The following is a 19,641-nucleotide window of genomic DNA, read 5'->3' as shown; positions in this document are numbered from 1 at the left end:
CGTGCCTCGTGTGCTCCCCGCCCGCACTTGGGCCTCCTATGTCCCCACTGAGGCCCGAGTGCGGGCAGCAAGCACAAGAGGCGCGAGCAAGGGCCGGGCCTGTCCCGGTAATGCCCCCCCACAACCCCGGCACAGGGATGCCGCCGCCGCCACCGACCAGCCTGCCCCAGCTCCTGCAGCAGTAAGAGCCGCCGGCCTGGCCTCCTGCCCCCTTCCCCTCACCGCCTTGTTTCCCTCCCTCCTGTCCCCTTCCCCCTCACCGCCTTGCTTCCCTCCCTCCTGTCCCCCTGCCCCTTCCCTCCCTTACTTTCGCTCCCCTCTTTTCTTTCTTTCTGCCCTTCCGTGCCCAGAGGCCGTTTCGGGACACCCGAGAGCGAGAACCCCCCATTCCCCGGCGGGGTTGGGCTGTCCGCAGCGGGCGGGCGGGGTGGGTGCAGGTTTTGGGCGGGGGGTGAGGGGACAGAGTTGCAAACCTCTTTCCACCAAACCCTCCTCGGAAACTTTCCGGGTGGGCTCAGCCGCCTCTTCCTAAGGATGGTTCCCGGCAGCGTCCAGGGGTCTTTTTACTGTTGTTCCACCCAAAAACGGAGGAAGACAAAAAAGGCTTATCCTGAGAAAATGCCTCATTAGGCAGGTGGTGTTTTGTCCAGGGCTAGTTGAGGGCATTGGGATTGGGGAGCGAAACGGGGATACACGTAAGAGCTGAGACGGTTGTGATGTGATTTAACTGCGCCTACTGGGGGTTTTGTTCATTTCGCTAAGGGTGATGTTCAAAGAAAGAGCAGCTCGTTTTTAGGAGGAAATATGCTGAAGGGGATCCAGTTCGGGAGCCATCGGAACAACACACCACTGTTTGCTTTGCCGACTGGAAAAGGCACGAGTGCCCGCGTGTGTCAAATGGGAGCATTAACCTATGTTGAAAAACACATCTTGACATGGTGACCCAGGTCACTGTTTGTGTGCGTGTGTTCAGACGTCAACTAAATATTACGCGATAAAACATCGTAAGCTAGTGCTGGCTCCTAGTTCAACGTAGCATTTCCTTGCAGCGTCTCGCAAAATGAACCTACTGTCTTGTTAACTTTCTTTAGAGATCACTACATCGCCAAGAAAGACGCCTGCCGATGGCAAGTAGCGGAGGAAGCGTTTTCAGTGCCTCTCCCCAGTGTTTTCAGCAGAGCAAAGTTTGTTTTCAAACGTGACAGGAAATTTTGAATCGAGCGTCTTGTTATTTGAGTCGGAAAGTGTGTGTGTTTGTTTTTACAGAGCTGGGTGAATGAAAGCAGACTCTCAAAGACCCCCTCGTCTTTTTATTTTAGGACTTGACAGGGCTTGTACTGTTTTTATCTGTGAAAAACATTACCATCATCTGTATTCAGGCCAGTTATTCCCAATAGAAAAACCAGAATTTCATGCTGAGATATTGGTGCATGTTGCATGTGTCAATTGGGTAACTCAAGAGCTACACGTGAATTGTAATCCTGCTCGAAGGCCGTGCGACATAGTCATAAATTGTCATGAAATCTTTCTGAACTTTTAAATTACAGCCACTGAAAATGGCCTTGGTGCATCCTATTTGTTAGCAAGCCTTTATATGGACGCACAGGAAAAATTAGCTAGGTGAAGCTTTCAAGGTGGTTTCTTGACTGTACTTGCACATATCAAGCAAAACCAGAAGGATGCAAATATGTGATGCTGCAAAGCTCTAATGCATTTTGGAAATGGCTTCTGTGGCAAGCTGTGGGTAGGAAAACTAGGAAATGAGTCTGCCTTCAGTTCTGTCTTGTAGGATGATTTAACAATTGTGGTGTGCTCCAGCTATTCTCTGTCATGGCAGCATGGCATAAAATGGCAAACGTCGAACATCTCCATCTACGGTACTGCAACTTGATCGCGCTATTTTGTAACTGTGCTGCATAATTTAATCTGGGCCTTCAGGTTTCCATTATAATTAGCACACTTCCACACTGCCTTAGCTAAGAAACAATGGCAAGTTGTGCTTTGCTGCATGGATCATTATGATTTTTAAAATTAACTTTACAACCCCAAGATGATGGAAAATATACTGAAGTTTTTTAATTTGCATGGAGATTATTAGAGAGAATCATCCGTTATGGCCTATCTTAAAATGATGTATCCAATTAGCTTTTTAAATTAAATTAAACATACAGATATTGAGATTTGCAGAGTAACGTGTTTTAAGAAATCAGTGAAAGCAGTAGATTTTATATGGCTTCTTTCCATGAATAGCTTATTCATAACTAGCACAGGAATTTCTCGTCCATAGATCCATGGAAAACAAGGATTTCTGTTTCTGCTTCGTTGCCTTTGGGGGAAAAAAAGGCCTCAACTTTTTATTTTTGATTTGCAAAGTTCAATAAACATATTAACAACTAATCTAGAACGTTGTGGCATACTGTAGAAATTAATTTGATTGGATTTTTCCTGGTGGTTACTTTTGCTTATAGTGTCATTAGTGAATATTGTTAAGTATTCCACCATTTTATCCTATAAAAGTGTTAAAACGGGTTCCCGACTCCAGTTAGCGGACTGTTACAGGATCATTAAAGACCTTTCAAAATAAGCCTATACAGCAACAACTTGATGAGCAGTACTTACAACAGCCTGTCGGTTCAATTTTCTTCAAAATTTACTAAACTGGAAGTTTGAGTTGAAGTTTGATAGGAGGTAACTTTTCCAAATTCTTAAGATGTAACTATAGTAAATGCACTGTAATTTTTTTTAGGATTTTAAGACTTGTTTGTCACCTTTAAATGCATAATATTGTCCTAATATGTGAACTACTTTATTTTACTTTTTTTTCTGACTGCTTCAATGCACAAAAATATATCCTAGATATTCCACTTGAATATGCTGTCTACATGGTGATGCATCGTTCCCTGAACTGACATCATCATTGGTCTTGATCAATGAAGATCTATAAACAGGATTTACAGGAAATTTAAAATTCCAGACTTAAGCCTGTATAGTTAAGCTTAACTGAAAGAAGATTTCTCATTCTGTAAAAGTAAACTACCACTCTGAGATCAAAGTTATCAGACTAGTTGGGGGGGAGCAACCCGAACCAGCACCATTTTGAAAATTAACATACATTTATCCACAAAATAAAGCTGTTGATTAAGTAAAGAGAAATAGGAAAATCAGACATTAGTAGCTGTTATAAATTTCCTATTTGTATTGTCATAGTGTTTGGGGACCGTAGTGGGAGATTAGGGTCTGGTAGTACCAGGGATTATAAAAACGTATTAATATTAGATGCCTCTAAGATTCCTAAAATAGTTAACTCTGTACATAATAATATTAGTTAATTGTTTGTGTGACCAATTTTTAGATGATGATTCAGTGTCATGTTTGACCAACTATCGCCTGTTCTTAGGATGATGTTTACGCATCTTGAAAGAGCCAAGATCTTACTTTACTAAACTTTGATTTCCAAGGTGCATGATTTGCTGTGGTCTAAGCAACAAACAATTTGGAGAAAAGATTCACAAGCAAGGTGTTCTTGCTTTAAGTACCAAAAGGCTGCATGAAATGGCAGTTTGAGTATGTGTTCTCTGTGCAAAATCAGTGTTGAAAGTGCTGCAAGTAAACACCACAATTTAGGACAGTTGTTGCAACTTAACACATTGCAAATTTTAAATGATGAGTTGCACGCTTTGAGTTTCAATAACTGTCATGAAAAAAGGAGGAATTTCTTATCTCGTGTACATACAATTGTTATGTGTTTATACATCTGTTCCACAAATTGAGGGAGACTTTTGCAATAAGGAGACAAAGCACAGTAAACATTTTCTCCTGCTGGGGGAAGGTTACCACACTATGAGGTTTTGAACTTTTTTGGAAGGAAAACGGAATTTCCAACATCTGTGCCTAAGTTGTCATTAGTTTTAGGGAAGACAAGGATACACATGTTAGTGTTGAATATTTTTGACATGTCTTGCTTTTATGCTCTACATCTTAAACTAGAAACTAGCTGGGAGAAAAACAAGCACATAGGGGAAAAATATACTGTCAAGCAACTTTGCATGCTCAGCAATTGGAAGATTTGAGAGGTGTTTCTTTACCTATTATATCCTAAAATAGCTCTTGTTCTCCAGCAGCGAAAAGGGAAAATCTTTTTGCTGTTGTGCTTAAAAATTAAATGTACCATAGTGTTTTCCTTTTGCTTATTTTGTTTTCCTGAGAAACTTACAGGTACTGTTCTGTAAGGTGCCTATGGCCAAGCTGGAGAGAGAAAATATGAAGTGTACTCCATTATAGCCATTCAACATGGCAAATAGCTTTTTACATATGGCACATGGAAAGCTGATATTTCACAAGAGCACTTCAGGAAAAATACTGTTTTTATTGACAATATTCTTACTGGATCTAGACTTTCTATATTTATATCTAGTTTAGTCAAGAGTTTAAAAAATGAAATGATTTTGATTCTTTACTTTTTTTCCCTTCCCTTTCCCAACAAAGGCCTCATAGTGCGATCACTCCAGATCAGAACAACTTTGACTTGCTTGCTTTTTCGTTCGGTGCCAAATGGAAGTAAATCACCATAGCCTTCTCTATGGAGAAATACTAACAGCAGTGGAAAAGGAATAAAAACCAAATCAAGCAAAACTGATGTTCTGGAACAAGCCAGAGCTTTGTTAAACTACATTGGTCAATCTAGTAAACTTCCCACTTTTCTCCCATCCATTGTCCAACTGTTGTCTACTTACGTTAGAAATTCCGGGGTTACAAATTTGTCTTCCACTGTGAAGTGCTAAAACATCACTGAACTATGCAAACAATCATGCCCTTCCCAGACTGTGCCTAGTAATCAATTCAGGACTCAAAATGTGGGTATCAAATAAAGTGCAAAATAAAAACTTTAAAAAAAGTTAAAAGTAATGTCAGGCACAACACTCACCATTGAGTCTTCTTCCTAATGCTTGTGATTTTATAATGTCCTATTTTAAATATTGTTCTCTTGTGTGATTTTTGGAAACTGTCAAATGGATTATATGCAAGATGCTGTCAAATACTTGGCATTAACACACTAAGAGATTTTTTTTTCGCTAGTCTTTTTTTCTTTGGTCTGTTTAAGTGTTACCAGCGTAACAGCAACAGGTAAAATATTTTCAGGCATAAATATGATACTTTAAGTTTGACACGGTTGTTTGGCTAAGTCTGGTATCTTTTAGTAGAGCAACTCAACTGGAAAAAATCTTAGCAAGCTTTCGGGCACAAACACCCTTGGTCAGGCTGATTTAAGTTGATTTTATATTGTTAATCTGTCTGAAACAAAGACTGCATATTTTTTGTTCTGAGCCTTGCATTTTCCTGTGGTTACACATGTTCAACTGCTGATTTTCAAACTTAAGGGTTCACTTGAGATGGAGGTTTTAGCAAAACAGAAAAGAGAAGTAGGCTTCCTTCAAAGCTTGAAAGATCTTGTGCACAAACATCTCATCTAATCTATCTTTTATTCCTAGTTATAATGATCAGCAACTTTGGATGATGCCACAGATGTGGAAGACATTTTGTAGCTCTTAATGGGGGAAACGCTGCTGAGTTGCAGCTGGCACAGATAGCTGTACTAGTCATGGTTGCAGTGCTTTAAACTTCAGTGGAAAGTGGAAGGATACATATTTCAGACCAAGGATAAGAAGTAAGCAATGTAATTAGTGGCTTAGAGAACACAACACATGGTTGTGGATTCTTCTTTACTGGAACTAAGTTGACTGGATCTAATTCTTTTTTATTGGATATTCAATACTATTGTTCCCATCAGTGAGGAGACTGGAAAACGTTTGCTTTGGTTATGCAGTCAGCTTTTGGTATAGCAGGCATTGTGCATTCAAATCTGAAGGCACCTAGAAATTTAATGCAGCTGTCTATAATCTGTATATCTAACACTGCCATATTAAAATTTTCTTTCTGGTCCTTTATAAAGGAAAGAACAATGTGCACAGATAAAAGCCTTGATTAAGTGTTGGCTGTTTTTTTTTTTTTCATTCCTTGGACAGAAAAAACAACTGCAACAGAAGCAGGACCTTTAAAGAAGTAACTGCTACTGTTGTGTTTAGAAAGGAGTACTTGCTTGTGTTTAGGAGAATGAACAGAGGCATTATTTGAAAGGATCACATTGGTAGTTACTTTCACTGTTGATGGAAACCTCTTACTTTCTTTGCAAGCATTAGGATACCTTGACTTCTTTCTAAAAATATTTTACATCTGCGCAGCTAGATATTTTGTCATGGTGTCTTCCCTTTGCTTTCTTCCCTCTTCATCCTTTGAGGTATTTTGTGAATGATTTAAGGATGTAATTAGTCTGTTAGCCTCTGCCCCCTGATACCCAGCTGCTTTCTCTATATCACGCTAATGACCCGTCACTGGGAAGCTGTCAGTTTGCAGCCTGGGTAAAAATCAGCAAACGTGCCTCCTTGCATCGTGGTAACTGTTAATACCTCTCCTGTTTTGGCGACTCCAGCACCATTCGTTTCATGAATGCCTCTTGCTTGTGAGATATGAGCTTTCTGCGTGTTGCAGGAAAGAGGTAAATCCTTTGGCAACAAATCCTTTGGGGTGTGGATAAATGCTTTAGTTGTAAATGCACAGAGATTATAATTTAATTACAGAGTTCTTGCATAAAGTTATTAGACCTCTTCTTATGTTGACCGTTAGATCAAAAATGATTTTATCTCCAAGAAATATTTATTAATTGGGCCACAGACAGTTAAGGCAATATAGAATGGCCAACTTTGTCATTAGTTTCCCAGTGCAAACAGTTAAGTAGATTAATAAAGCTGCCAGTTAGTAGTGCTCTCTACATGATGATATTTTATGGCCATTTGCATTTCAGTATAAATGGGCTTCTGAATTTTCCAGTAAATGATATTTATTACAAACTCTAAAGTGTTAGTGAAACAAAAAAGCAAACAAAAAACTTTCACCTTTGTGGTCACAAGGGTAGCTGGTAAAAGGTAAAATAATGCATGTCGGAATCAGCAGACAGCTTGAATCTGCACGTCTGATACATGTAAACTCTTGCGTCTGTCTGGTGGTGACTCTGAAGCCTGTTAATAGTATAGGAAATTTACGAATGGTAACTATTTAACTACTGGTCATTTTAGCAGACATGCCAAAATAATGTCTTTTTTTGGTTGTGAGGGCATGTACTGGGAGTGTGCAAATAGGGTGGGAATTTAATACCCTTTCCCCAGATTTAAAGTAATTTCTTCCCCTGACCAAGTAGGAAGTGAGCACCAAAAATCACAACCTAGTTCCATTCCTTCCCAGCTGCTTTGAGTTTTGGATGCCAAAAGCCCCACTGAGAACTCCTGCCTTTCCCCAACAAATCTATCTTGTAGTTTTATGTTTTCAAAACAAAAATCTGCTTCATGTTGAAACTGGCAGCAAAATAAAATACATTGAATTTAGCGTGACAAACTTCTATTACTGTGATAACACAAAGCAAGGAAGATGTGTACCTTGGGAAATGGTCTTCAGGGATAGATTTCATAGACATTAGGGCTGGAAGGGACCTTATAAGATTGAGTCCAGCCCCCTGCCCGAGGGGCGGGAATTCAGCTGGGGTCATAGGAGCTCAGCAAGATAAGCATCCAGATTTCTGTTGAAGGTGTTCAATGTAAGTGCTTGAACCACCTCCAATGGCAGGCTGTTCCAGACCTTGGGGGCTTGGACTGTAAAGAAATTCTTCCTTATGTTCAGCCTGAAACGGTCTTAAGGGAGTTTATAACCATTTGACCGTGTCATCCCTTGGGGTGCTCTGGTGAACAATTGTTCCCCGAGATCCTGGTGGTCACCCTTGGTAAACTTATAGGCAGCCATCAGATCACCCCCGAGCCTGCGCTTTTCCAAGCTAAAGAGTCCCATAGCGCTCAGCCTGTTGTCGTAAGGTCTGTTTTCCTGACTGCTGATCATGTGCGTGGCTCTTCTCAGGACTCTCTCAAGCTTCTCCACATCCTTTTTGAATTGTGGAGCCCAAAACTGGACGCAGTACTCCAGCTGCGGCCTCACCAAGGCCAAGTACAGAGGGAGAATGATGTCTCCGGATTTGCTTGAGATGCATCTATGGATGCAAGCCAGCGTTTTGCTCACTTTACTAGCCGCAGCATCACACTGAAGGCTTATATTCATCTTATGGTCAATGATGACCACCAAGTCCCTTTCATCCGTAGTGTTAGCCAGTGTAGCACTGCCAAGCCTATAAGGATGCTGCAGGTTTTTCCTCCCAGGGTGGAGAAGGTTGCATTTTTCAGTGTTAAACACCATCAGGTTCTTGTTCATCCATTCCCTGAGCCTGTCCAGGTCAGCCTGGGTTGCCCTCCTGTCCTCAGGTGTGGACACTTTACCCCAGAGTTTGGTGTCATTGGCAAACTTGGCCAGTCTGCTTCTGACTACAATGTCCACATCATTAATAAAGATTTTGAACAATATAGGTCCGAGGACAGAGCCTTGGGGGACCCCACTGGTCACAGGGCACCGTGATGATTGACTTTCATCAACCACCACCCTCCGGGTCCAACCACGGAGCCAATTCCTGAGCCAGTGGATCGTGGTGGACCCGAGGCCGCAGTTAGCCAGTTTCGCCAAGAGGTGATCATGGGGTATTAGATTGAAGGCTTTTTTGAAGTCAAGATATATGACATCAATCTCCTTTCCCTTGTCCAGGTGATAGGTCACCTGGTCGTAAAAGGAAATAAGATTGGTCAAGCAAGACCTACCCACAACAAACCTGTGTTGGCTATCCCTCAGGATGTTGGCGTCAGCCATTCCGTTAAGAATGGCTTCTTTAATTATCTTTTCTAAGACCTTCCCTGGGATAGAGGTCAAGCCGATGGGGCTGTATTTTGACAGATCCACTTTCCTCCCTTTCTTGAAGAGGAGGAAAGGCACCACATTGGCCTTCTTCTAGTCTTCGGGCACTTCACTAGAGCACCAAGAGTTCTTGAAGATCCATGCCAGGGGCTGGGCTATGATGCTCATCAGCTCCTTGAGTACCCTGGGGTGCAGATTGTCAGGGCCAGCTGACTTGAAGGTGTCCAGCCTCTCAAGGTGTTTTTTCACAAGGTTAGCATTAAGGGAGGGTGGGGAGTCTTCCTCACCTGGGCTGCCCTGTCCTGTAATGGGCAGGGGCATCTGTGGGACTGATGAAAGACTGACGCGAAGTACCCATTTAATACATTGGCTTTTTCCTGGGCGTTGGTCGTCAGTTGTCCCATCTGGTTTAGCAGGGGTCCAATGTTGCCCTTGCTTTTCCTCTGGCTCCCCACATATCTGAAAAAGGACTTTTTATTATCCTTGATACTTGTAGCCGGTTGGAGTTTGGTTGCAGGCTTGGCTTTCCTGGTTCACTCCCTGCAGGTCCGGACCAGTGTGGAACATTCCTTCTTGGAGGTGGATCTCATCCTCCATCCTTTGTAGGCCTTTCTTTTTAGCTGCAGGAGGTCCGCTAGTTCCCTGGAGAGCCAAGGGGGCTGCTGTGCCCTTTTGATGCCTTTCCTCCAAGATAGAATAGCATTAGCTTGTGCATTGAAGATTGCTTCCTTGAGAAGCAACTACTCTTCCTGAACTCCCCTCCCCTTGGGGTCGTGGTCCCTTAGGGCCTCACCAACAAGCCTCTTGAGCTTGTCAAAGTCAGCTTTCCTGAATAGTAAATAGTAAATGTAAAAATACCAGTAATACAGAATACAGCATACTCTGTGTTCCATAGTAAAAGGCATTCTTTATAGGTAACTGTTTCTGCTGAAAGGAAATGTTCTTAATTTAGTGCATTAAAGTAATTTTCTAAATCAGTGACAGATGTATAATTCATTAGATCAACCATTCCCAAATAGGCTGTTCTTTGTTGTGCTTGGAAACCAATTGAATTGGTGGGGGGGGGAACAAAGTATTTTGTTTTTAAATCACTGAAGTATTCATATAGAAATAAACGTAGTGCATTTCTTAGCCAAGTCACGCAAAATATTACACACGCTTTTGTCCCACTTACCCTGTAAATAAGATGTGCTGACAAGTTGTGGTGTAGAAAAATTATCTGAGAAGTTCTTCCTGGGTGCATTTACCTGAGACTCTTACTGCTCGGTAGCCAAATAATACTGCACAGTAGTGTGTCACAGCACCGATAGTGCTAGTACTCTACTGCACAGTAGTATTGGACTACTGCAGGGTAGTCCACAATAACTTCGGTTAACACACATTTATTTAGTACTCGATTATACAAGTACTAAATAAATGCACAGTAACCACTGCACAGTAGCATCTTGTGTAGACACCCCCCGACCTCTAGAGATTAAAAAGTTTATTCTCACAACTCTGAACTAAGCTTACATTGATCATAGATGCCCATTCAGAAACATTTTCTAAAAACAACTTTCACAACCTAAAATAATTCCTTGATGTTAAAGATTATGCACATCTCAGCTTGAGGATGGAGTCTTAGGAGCGGGTTTCTTTTGCCTTGTAAAACAGAAGAGAAAAGTATTAGCAAACGAGGTAGTGTATGTTTCAGCTCTTGTCTCCTTTTACTTTCAAAACTCTTCCATTAACACATCTCAGCATTCACACCCTAACTTTCCATGTTCTTTAAGCCATCCATTTGTGCTCCACTCTTTCGCCACCCGGCACTTGGCACATTCTTTCAAGGTCACCTACCACTTTCCATCCTCCAGTCAACCAGCAAACCAACATTATGTTCTTTCTTCTACGTGCAACTTTATTCAAGGTCGTTAGTTTTCACTGGAGTAATACTCTCTCATCCTCTTTTGGAAGGGCTCACCGGCTGTTCCAGAAATGGATCATGAGGTTGAGCTTTCTAGAAACCATATAGTCAGCCTGTTCTATTGGCCTCTCTGAATCTGCCTATGTTGTTGTTAATAATTAATGTCTTGTGCACTTAGAAAAATCCTTGCCCAGTATTTAGTTGATTGGTAAAGAATGGCTCCCCCTTGGTTACCTTTGTCTGTTTTATGTTGGTGAAGGAGATCTTGGTGTGTGTCTAGGAGGGAACAAATTTGTAAATAGCACGGTAGAATGCTGGCCTACTGTGATAGCTATTAGTTGCCTAACTGGAGAACCAAATGGGTAGCTAGAACAATATTTTTAAGATTGCTTTTTCCCTTGGTTCAAAGTCAGTTATCATAAAAAATACTTTTACATCTATAGTTGAATCATGGGGCTGCTGAAACAATTTGACCACATTAGTGTATTTTACCATCTCTTCTTATGTAAAATGTGCCAAACAACTACTTCATTTTTATATTCATAGAAATAAAAATAAAGAGGCAAACTAGTGTGAACTAAATACTAGTGTACCTTTACGACTTTAATCATTATTGTTGTCCATTTGAATTTGTATTTAGAATAAAATAAACAAAACTTCTTTGAAACAAGGAGTTTGGCTATAACATTGGATCACATAGGGTAGTTGATAATTGGGGAAGGGAAGGACCTGGGAATGCTGGTTGATTGTAGGATGACCATGGGGCTCCAGTGTGTTGTATTTATGAAAAAGGTTATTGTAGCGTATCTTAGGTGAGGTATATTCAGTAGAGACAAGGCATACAGTATAAGACTAGTAGTATTGTATGAAGGAATGATAAGACTCCATTTAGAATACTGTGGTGCTGATCACTGCAATAACTTGCAACACGTAAAAAGAAGGGAACTCATGTTTAAGAGAATGATGACCTTATTGTATAAAAAGAAGATTAAAGGAACATAGAGGGCATTTGATCATTTTTTACAAATATATCCATAGAGTAAATATTAGGGAGAGAATATAATTTCTTAGTCTGAAAAACTTGGGCACATGCTCAAAAAGCTACACATGAGCTATTAACAAGTTTAGATGGGATATCAGAAGAACATTTGGATAGAAAGATTTAGAAGATTTATGCTGGAAGTCAGAAAATTAGGAGATGTGAAGTTTTGAGGTGGCCTCTGAGCTGAGTAGTAGGAGAAAGGAGCCTGAATTGTTTTAAGACTGAGCTTAAATTTATGAAAGGGATGGTATGACAGGATAGGATATTACCAGGTCAGCAGTTTGAGTGAGTGAGTGTGATGAATCTGCAATCCCTGTGTTGCGGGGTAGAGAGAACTGTCTTGTAGTGTGGTCGGTGTTGCACAATACCACGGGGTAATCCCATGCTTTGGGGGTTTTGTTGCTCACCTGTAGGGACCAAGGAGGATTTTTCCCCCTGCCATCATGAACGCTACTGGCTTCTGAACACGGATTTTCATTCCCCTAAAGCACTGGGATGTTGACTACAGCTAAGGGTTTTTGGCTGGCGTGTATTGCTGCTTTTGCTAGAATGTAGAAAATTCAGGGGGTCCTGCTAAAGGGTGGTTTGGGTTTTTTTCCCTTTCTCTCTTATTTGGAGCATACATACTTTTCTTCCTGGGATTCTCAGCTTCTCTTAACCAATTACTTCCCTGTCATTGCAAATGCAGGGTTTTGGCAGTGCCCATCTCTCTCCCATTTCTACTAATGGCAACTTGGTGACTTGGATTTTGTGACCTGTAGTGTGTGAAGGTTGGAAGTGGAAGTTTTGGGGATTCTTTGGGTAAATGCTGAAGGCTCAGGAGGCCCCTTCCAGCCTTGGATACCTGGATACCTATGAAATAATGTGTATGAGATAGAGAAAAATTAACAATTTATTTGTTCATTTTACAGTTATCTTTAGATAACCAATGGAGGAGTTTCAGTACAGTAAAACAAAACCTATCGTGTATGTACAGAAACATACTAACTGTATCAACTAACTCCATAAGGTGTCATGAATATTACTAAGCTTCTTCTGCTAAAGCACTTGGGCTACTGCACAGAAACAAGATGACAATACAAATTTATAACCAGGGATCCTGGTTTTCTCTGATTTAAAAAACCCTGCAAATCCTCTGACTAAAATCCCCCAAATCATCCATTAAAATGAAACACCACTATGTACATAGGTATTAGTTGGACACGATGTTTTATTGATATATTTACAATTTTAAAGCAATTTTGGAGCCTACCAGTGCCTCAATCACTGTAAAGAAATTCTAAATACCTATACATTTTGACATTTGATTTCTAGGTTTTTTTATCATGGAAAATCTGTGCTCCCCCTATCCTCTTTCCTCACCAGGACACAAGTCCAGACCCCTCACTCCCAAGCTGTAGCCCCCTAGCCCTGCTGATGCCCCTTGCTCCCCCACCCTACCACTGCCCCTCACTCCCTATCCCCAGGCCCCAGCCCTGCTGGTGTCCATCCTTTTCTACCCACAGCCTCCTGGCCCTGGTGGTGCTCCCCACCCACAGCCTCCTGATCCCTGCCAGAGGCTACGAGGCTAAGGACCCAGGTCCACAGCCCCCTGCCCTCCTGCAGCAGCGCTCAAGCCCTGACTGCTGCATGTGGGAGGTGGTGGCAGCTGAGGCCCGAGAGGGGAGTGAAGCATGGAGCCTGGCTCCCCCTCCCCTGCGGTGGTATTGCTGGAGTGGAGGCTTGGGGGGGCAGGTGCAGGCTCCCTACCCTTCTGTCCTCCCTCCAGGGCCTCCGCAGCCCAGTGGGCAGGACCCAGTGTGGTGGGGTGGAGCAGGGAAGTTTGTTGCTGCTGGGAGATCTGCTCCACCATGGGGAGGCGCCCCTGCCCGCCCACCCACAGCAAAGGGGCACAACTCTGCACCGCTCCATAGTAGCAGTTGTAGTACTATTGCACTCCATAGTAGCAATAATAACTGTCTGACTTCACATCTGAAAACAAGCACTACAGAATTTATAACATTTTACTTGATCCGCTGTTATGCTATTGTATCAGTATCTCAGTAGTGTGTTAGAAAGAAGCATGGTCGTAACATTTCACATGTTTGATAGACCTCTTCAAAATGTCTGTAAAACCAGTTTGGAAACCTTTCGCTTTGAATGGTGATTGTTTCTGGTACTGCCCAATATCTATTAAGCATGTTTCAGACCCTTACTAGAGCACATTCAATGTGCTAAATCACATTCTTGTTGTTACTTCACTTGTGAGTCTTCTTATTTGTTTTCTGTTTTAAGAAAAAGTTAGCAGAATGTACTCTCTCCTAAAAAAAAAAAAAAAACAACAACAAAAAAAAAAAAAACCAAAAAAAAAACTTTGTTGTTAGTTTATTCTCTGAGAATTATAGACATAAAAAATCCTTTGAATATGGTAAGATCCTATTTTATCCTTAGCCATGAGTCATAGATATAAGATGTCAACGCCTACAGTTAGGAACACTTGCTTTGTAGATTATTGCCTTATTTTGCCAGTGCATCTGGTCTAGAGCGATGTCTGCTTGTCAGAGATTTGCTTGTAAAGGAATTAAAATATAGTGTTTCCAAGTCTTGCAACTGTATTTATTACCAGTCTTGCTGTGTTGCTTACGTACATTCAGGTACTTAAGGAAGGATTTCAGCTCTCCAATTTCAATTGTTGGAGGGGAGGGGTTACAGTATTTTCTCATATACAACACACTCTTAAATAAGATACACACCTTGTTTTTGAAGGGCAGAATGAAGAAAAAAAGATTTTTCCTGGAAAATACTGGTAAGTACCTGAATAGTTGCTTCTGCAGCAGGCTCGTTTTCCAGGGGTAAGAGATGGTGTCCACAGTCAGCAGGTCAGGAGGAGCACCATGTGCAGCACTGCAGAATCGCTTTCACTTTCCTATGGCAGAGGCAAAAACTGCTTTTACTACATTGCCTTGCTTCTAGTGCACACCCTATTTCTAGCAGTGTAATTTTAGGGAAAAAATGTGTTTTGTATATGAGAAAATAATTCCCTGTTCCACCTGGTTGTGGATGAACCCTGAGGACTCGACATCTAGAAGACAAAACCTCAATATTCTACTATTAAAAAAACCCCTCATCATTTTTAAGCGCAAGTCAAAGCTTTTGAAAGCTTAAAGTTGCTTCACTGAGTCATCCAGGGGCCCGACTGGCAGTTTGAATTGGTGAAGCTTCAGAAGCAGAGTGGGAAGTTAAACGTTTGAAGAGGATTTCCATTACATTGCTGTGTGAAATCAATTTTTAAAAATACTTTTGAAAATTAATTCACCATGAAGGAAGTACCGTTCTGAGAAATGCTACATGCAGTGCTCTGCACACCTGCTAAGGTGCTGTGATCAAGGCTGGATAAGGGCACAAGAGGCTTGGCTCAGACTCCAAATGCACCAGCACATAATCGACAGGGTGTTGTCTGAAGGAGTAAACTTGGCCTCAAGGTCCTGTTTTGGGGAAACGGGCCAGTGGCAGCTAAGGAAGGGAAATAAATACAATGGCCAAGTAGGCTGCTGAAGTTTCTTTGCCAGCTTAAACCCACTGCCCTCCAAAAAATCCTTTGTATTATTCAGAACAACAGGGTTTTAAGTATTAATAGGTTGTGAAGCCATGCACTCCCTTACTGTTTCTCCCATCTTGTTTCTCATGTTCTAATTGTTGGCATGACCCCTTGATGCAACTGCTGTTAAAATAGATTGCTGTTCACTTTTTGGTAGAGAGACTGTCTCTTACTACGTGTATGTGCAGTACCTAGCATAGTGGGGACCTTGCTCTTAACCTGCTACAGAGTTAAAAAAAAACCCTCAATACATCTGCTAATATGTCAAACCTCATTTAATAGGGCTTCCAGCATGAAGGCAAAAGACCTCACCCACCTTGTTCATTCACCTGACAGTGTTCTGTGTAAGTGATTTTTTTTTTTTTTTTTTTTTTTTTCCCCTTGCATTTCAGGTTAGTGCTACTTTACTTTGTGGAGTAAACCCACACAGTTTTGCCTTGCCATTTCTATAACTGAAAGTCCCATGAAATTAGAGTTGGTAGCAGTGTTCCAAGGCTCAGTCCTTGATTGGCAAGTTTTAGCTCTGAGCAAATTTTCACAGCTGATCCATAAATCCCCGATGGACCATTAACTGCTTTGGAGTAACACCAGCAGGCACCATGATGATAATTGTAGTTTAAGTTGGTTATATTTAGCTTTTTCTACTCTTAATTGGAAATCTAATTTGACTGACCACTGCTAGAGATAATTCATTACATATGTACCACTAAGTTATCTTTAAATCTGAATTTTAAGTTGGAAGTTGGTAACTAACTATAGAGAGGTGATTTATTGTTACCCATATTGAGTCGTGGTGGGCAGGGCAAAACGATGTTGCCTTCTATTTTAATGTTTCCTCCTGTTTTAATGTAGACAAAAATAAATTCATTCAGAATACATCCTTACTGGCTGTGTGTCTCTATTTGAATCTCTTTGTTCTGCTAAAACAGCAGCTCTTACATAAAAAAGTTCAGTTTTGGATATGAATGCAATCTGGAAAGAAATATTTAAACTATGCATTGAGTGGGCAGTTGGGCAGAAAGAAGAAAAATACTGTCTATGCTGACCTTGTAATTCAGATTTTAAACAATCTGAACTAATTCATAAATAAAACTATCATTGATTGGTAGATTCCTATGAAAAAGTTAATTTTAATAGGTTCTGAAATTATGTTAACATGAGTCCTGCTACAGTGTAAATAACTAAGTTTGTGGAGCAAAAATGATGAATAACCAAGGATACCTGGTGGGGATAAGCACAAATAAATCAGTTTCAATAGGTTCCTTGCAAGATTAACGTCTCTGATATAAGATATAAGCATCCAACACACAAGCAATAATATAAGTAGTCAATATTAATCTTTGCTTTTAAGGGATTGTACGTTTAATTTTTTGTAATACCTTAAGTAGAAGTTGTCACTTGTGGCGTGAATGTGATGCTATTGATGCCTCAGCCAGTTATATCAGACACTTAAACTAAATAAATGCTAAGAGTGGTACAGTGAAAGGTGACTGAACTAATTATATTTGTGTGGACTATGTTGAAACACCATGCTTTGGGATGAAAAAAGATAAAACTTAATTTTTTTAATGGGGAAATGGTTTCCAGAAGACTAGAGATCATGTAAATTTGTGTAGAAATGAGGCTGACTTGTAGTAAATAGAATAGCTAAAAATGCAAAAAAGTCTTAAAATAAGAAAAGACTGGTGTTCAACAAGTATATGGATACAAGCAAGTACAATGAGTGAACCTAGGAAGAAATGTAAATAAGAGTACCCTTCCTCCTCCATTATGGTTGAAGGAATAGGATATAGGCATTCTGGGCCAGATGGCAAACTCTTTACCATATTGGTGAGAGTTTCTCACTGAGATAATGGATTACTTACATGACTGACAGTGCCCACCTGTGTTTATTATCTGCCCACCTGTGTGAGTAAAGGGAGCTTCATTATGTATAATTAAATGACCACACTGGGGCAACATTTTTAAACTGGTACAAGTTGTCTCACTTGGCTCAGTGCTTATGTGAGTAGAGAGTTTACTGAATTGGACTTTGTATTAGCTCCTAGGTTAAAAAACAAATAAACCAATAGGGAAAAAAAATGATTATTTTGGCAATTTATCTTGTATTTAAAGAATGGGGGTGGCTTTCAGAGGGGGACTGATGAGGGGAGTTAAGGGGAGACTTCGTTGTTACACAGTTAATCCATGCTCTGTCAGCTTTTGGCCCTAATTTCCCTACTGTCCACACAGAAATCTTCCCCAGAAGATGGTTTAAAATGCAGGTATCCTACTTGGTTAGATTCACCTTCACTAGGACTTGGCAGTTAGGACAAAATCAGCCGAGGTCTGTAAATCCGTGAAAACCCTTCCCGCACTTTCATTGGCACAATGACTGGGAGCAAATCCAAGCGCATCTAAACCATGGTATATGTTGTCAGATGTACACGCTGGTGAGTGAAGGAACAGGAGAGAATACAGTCATGTGGGTCAGGCATTGCTGCAGGGATTCTAGAATAACGTGGATGCTCAGACTTGGTGCCAGTTATTCAGTCCAACTGTACAGTGAAGATCTGGGCAGAAAATGAACCCACCTTTTTATAGTTTTGGGAAACACTTGGGTATCTGACATATTAAATCAACAGTTTTGGGTTTTTTTCCCTTTATGTAATTCTTGTTGGCCTAGCTGGGCACCTGTTTTCTTTTCCATCTGGAATAGGGACAGAAGTTGCACATAAACCTGTGTAAGTGATCACCAGGGATCTGGGTTTTCCGTTTCCCATGGAAGAAAACAGAGTAAAATGTGGATTTCCCCCCTTACCAGAGTAAAATGCAGATTCATCAGTTTAGCAGAGAAACCCACAGACTTTCAAGTTTTGCAACAAGCCCTCTGCAGGCTGGCAGAGTTCCAGCTTGCAGGGGCTGGGGGGAATGGGAGGAGGGTGGTCAGGCAGGAGGTGCCATGTGCATCGTTAGGCCACCTGGAGAGCAGCTCCTGCAGGTAAGTGTCTTGGGAGAGGAAGATTGAGGTCCCTATAGGGAGGGAGGGAGTTGGGCTGGGGCGGCTGTCCAGCCAGGCAGCGTGTAGGTCTTGGGCCCAGAGCTGCAATGCGTGGCCTCAGGGCCCTGGTGGGGAGTGGGACAGGGCTCTGAGTGGCTCATCTGGGGCTCGGAGCGGTGCTGGCTCCCTGCCATTACACACATTCCCAGGGGGCAGGCAGGACCTGTGACCCCCCACCCCAGATCTGTAGGGAGAGGTGGGTGTGCGCTGCCTGCTGTGGACTTGGGCTCCTCACCCTGCTGCCCTCCCCTGAGGCCTCCACAGCCAGGTGGGTGTGACCCAGCATGGCAGAGCAGGGCCGCCCAGGAAAGCTGCTTGCTGCTGCGAGGTCTGTGCTACCTTGGCAATGCATCCCCTGTGTGCAGGGTTGTGCCCCTCACTACTATGTGCAGAGGATGCCTCATCAGGGCAGTCCAAAGCTCGCAGCAGCAAGAAGCTTTCCTGCAGCAGGGAGGGTGCCAGGCTCTGCTCTGCTGTAGCAGCTGCCGTCACCCCCTGCTCGGGGCAGGGGACTGTGGACCCAGGTCCCATGCCCCATAGCTCTGGCAGCTGGGGGCCTCTCCTGCAGGGCTGGGAGGTAGGGGCTGTGGGTGGGGAAGCAAAGGGTACCAGCAGGGCTGTGGGAGGGGAAGGGGGGGCTGCTGGAGGCTTTTCAGTTTAATCACAGATTTTGGGGGTTTTGTCAGAGAATTTGCAATTATTTATCAGGGAAAACCAGGATCCCTGGTGATCAGAAACCAGTTCCGATCAACTTGGATGGACGTAGTATCAGACTTAACTATTTTAGATTAAATTGGTTTATTAAACTTCTGTCCTAGATCCTCTTAGGTTCAAGTTAGAATCACAGTCCCACAGTATCCCAGGATGCTTTGTCTCCCCTGCAGACCCTCCCCTCTCAGGGTGGACAGGTTAGCCTTTGCCCAAGTTGTCTGCTTCAGCTGAGCAGGGAGGCATGCTCTAGCGTCCCCAGGCTGCTGCCATGTGGCTGCATTTCCAGAATCAAAGGGAATGTCTGTTCCATTGCTAATCAATTCAATCTGTGCAGCTTAGACTAACCTGCAAAGACTGAATTGACAGATTCAGCCTCAGGCTTTTTGACTGTCTGTACTTAGCCCAATTTTTAAAAATTAAAATGAAACTAAATGCTGTCAAAAATAAAACGGAGAGGGGTAGTAGTCTTGGAGTGATGTAGCCACGATGGTCTAGGAAATATGAGAAAACTGTTTTGCGTGTCTTCCCCC

At 42.0% G+C, this 19,641-nt stretch overlaps 1 protein-coding gene across 3 annotated transcripts in view; it reads left to right on the top strand.

Annotated features, from left to right (window-relative positions):
• Positions 1-113: 113 nt before the first annotated feature.
• Positions 114-19,641, top strand: part of RBM20 (RNA binding motif protein 20) — a 143,740-nt gene continuing 124,212 nt past the window's right edge. For 2 of the 3 annotated variants that reach the window (XM_019556226.1, XM_019556224.1), the window contains exon 1: positions 18,329-18,340. The gene's annotated coding sequence lies outside the window, so the exon portion shown is untranslated. Of the gene's footprint in view, positions 182-18,328; positions 18,341-19,641 lie in introns of those variants that run through there. The other variant, XM_019556225.1, reaches the window with a different exon arrangement.

Source organism: Crocodylus porosus, unplaced genomic scaffold (genome assembly GCF_001723895.1).
Source record: "Crocodylus porosus isolate Cpor-Errol unplaced genomic scaffold, CroPor_comp1, whole genome shotgun sequence".
Lineage (NCBI taxonomy): Eukaryota > Metazoa > Chordata > Crocodylia > Crocodylidae > Crocodylus > Crocodylus porosus.
Note: the sequence above shows the minus strand (reverse complement) of the source record. Positions and strands in the feature narration are given on the sequence as shown.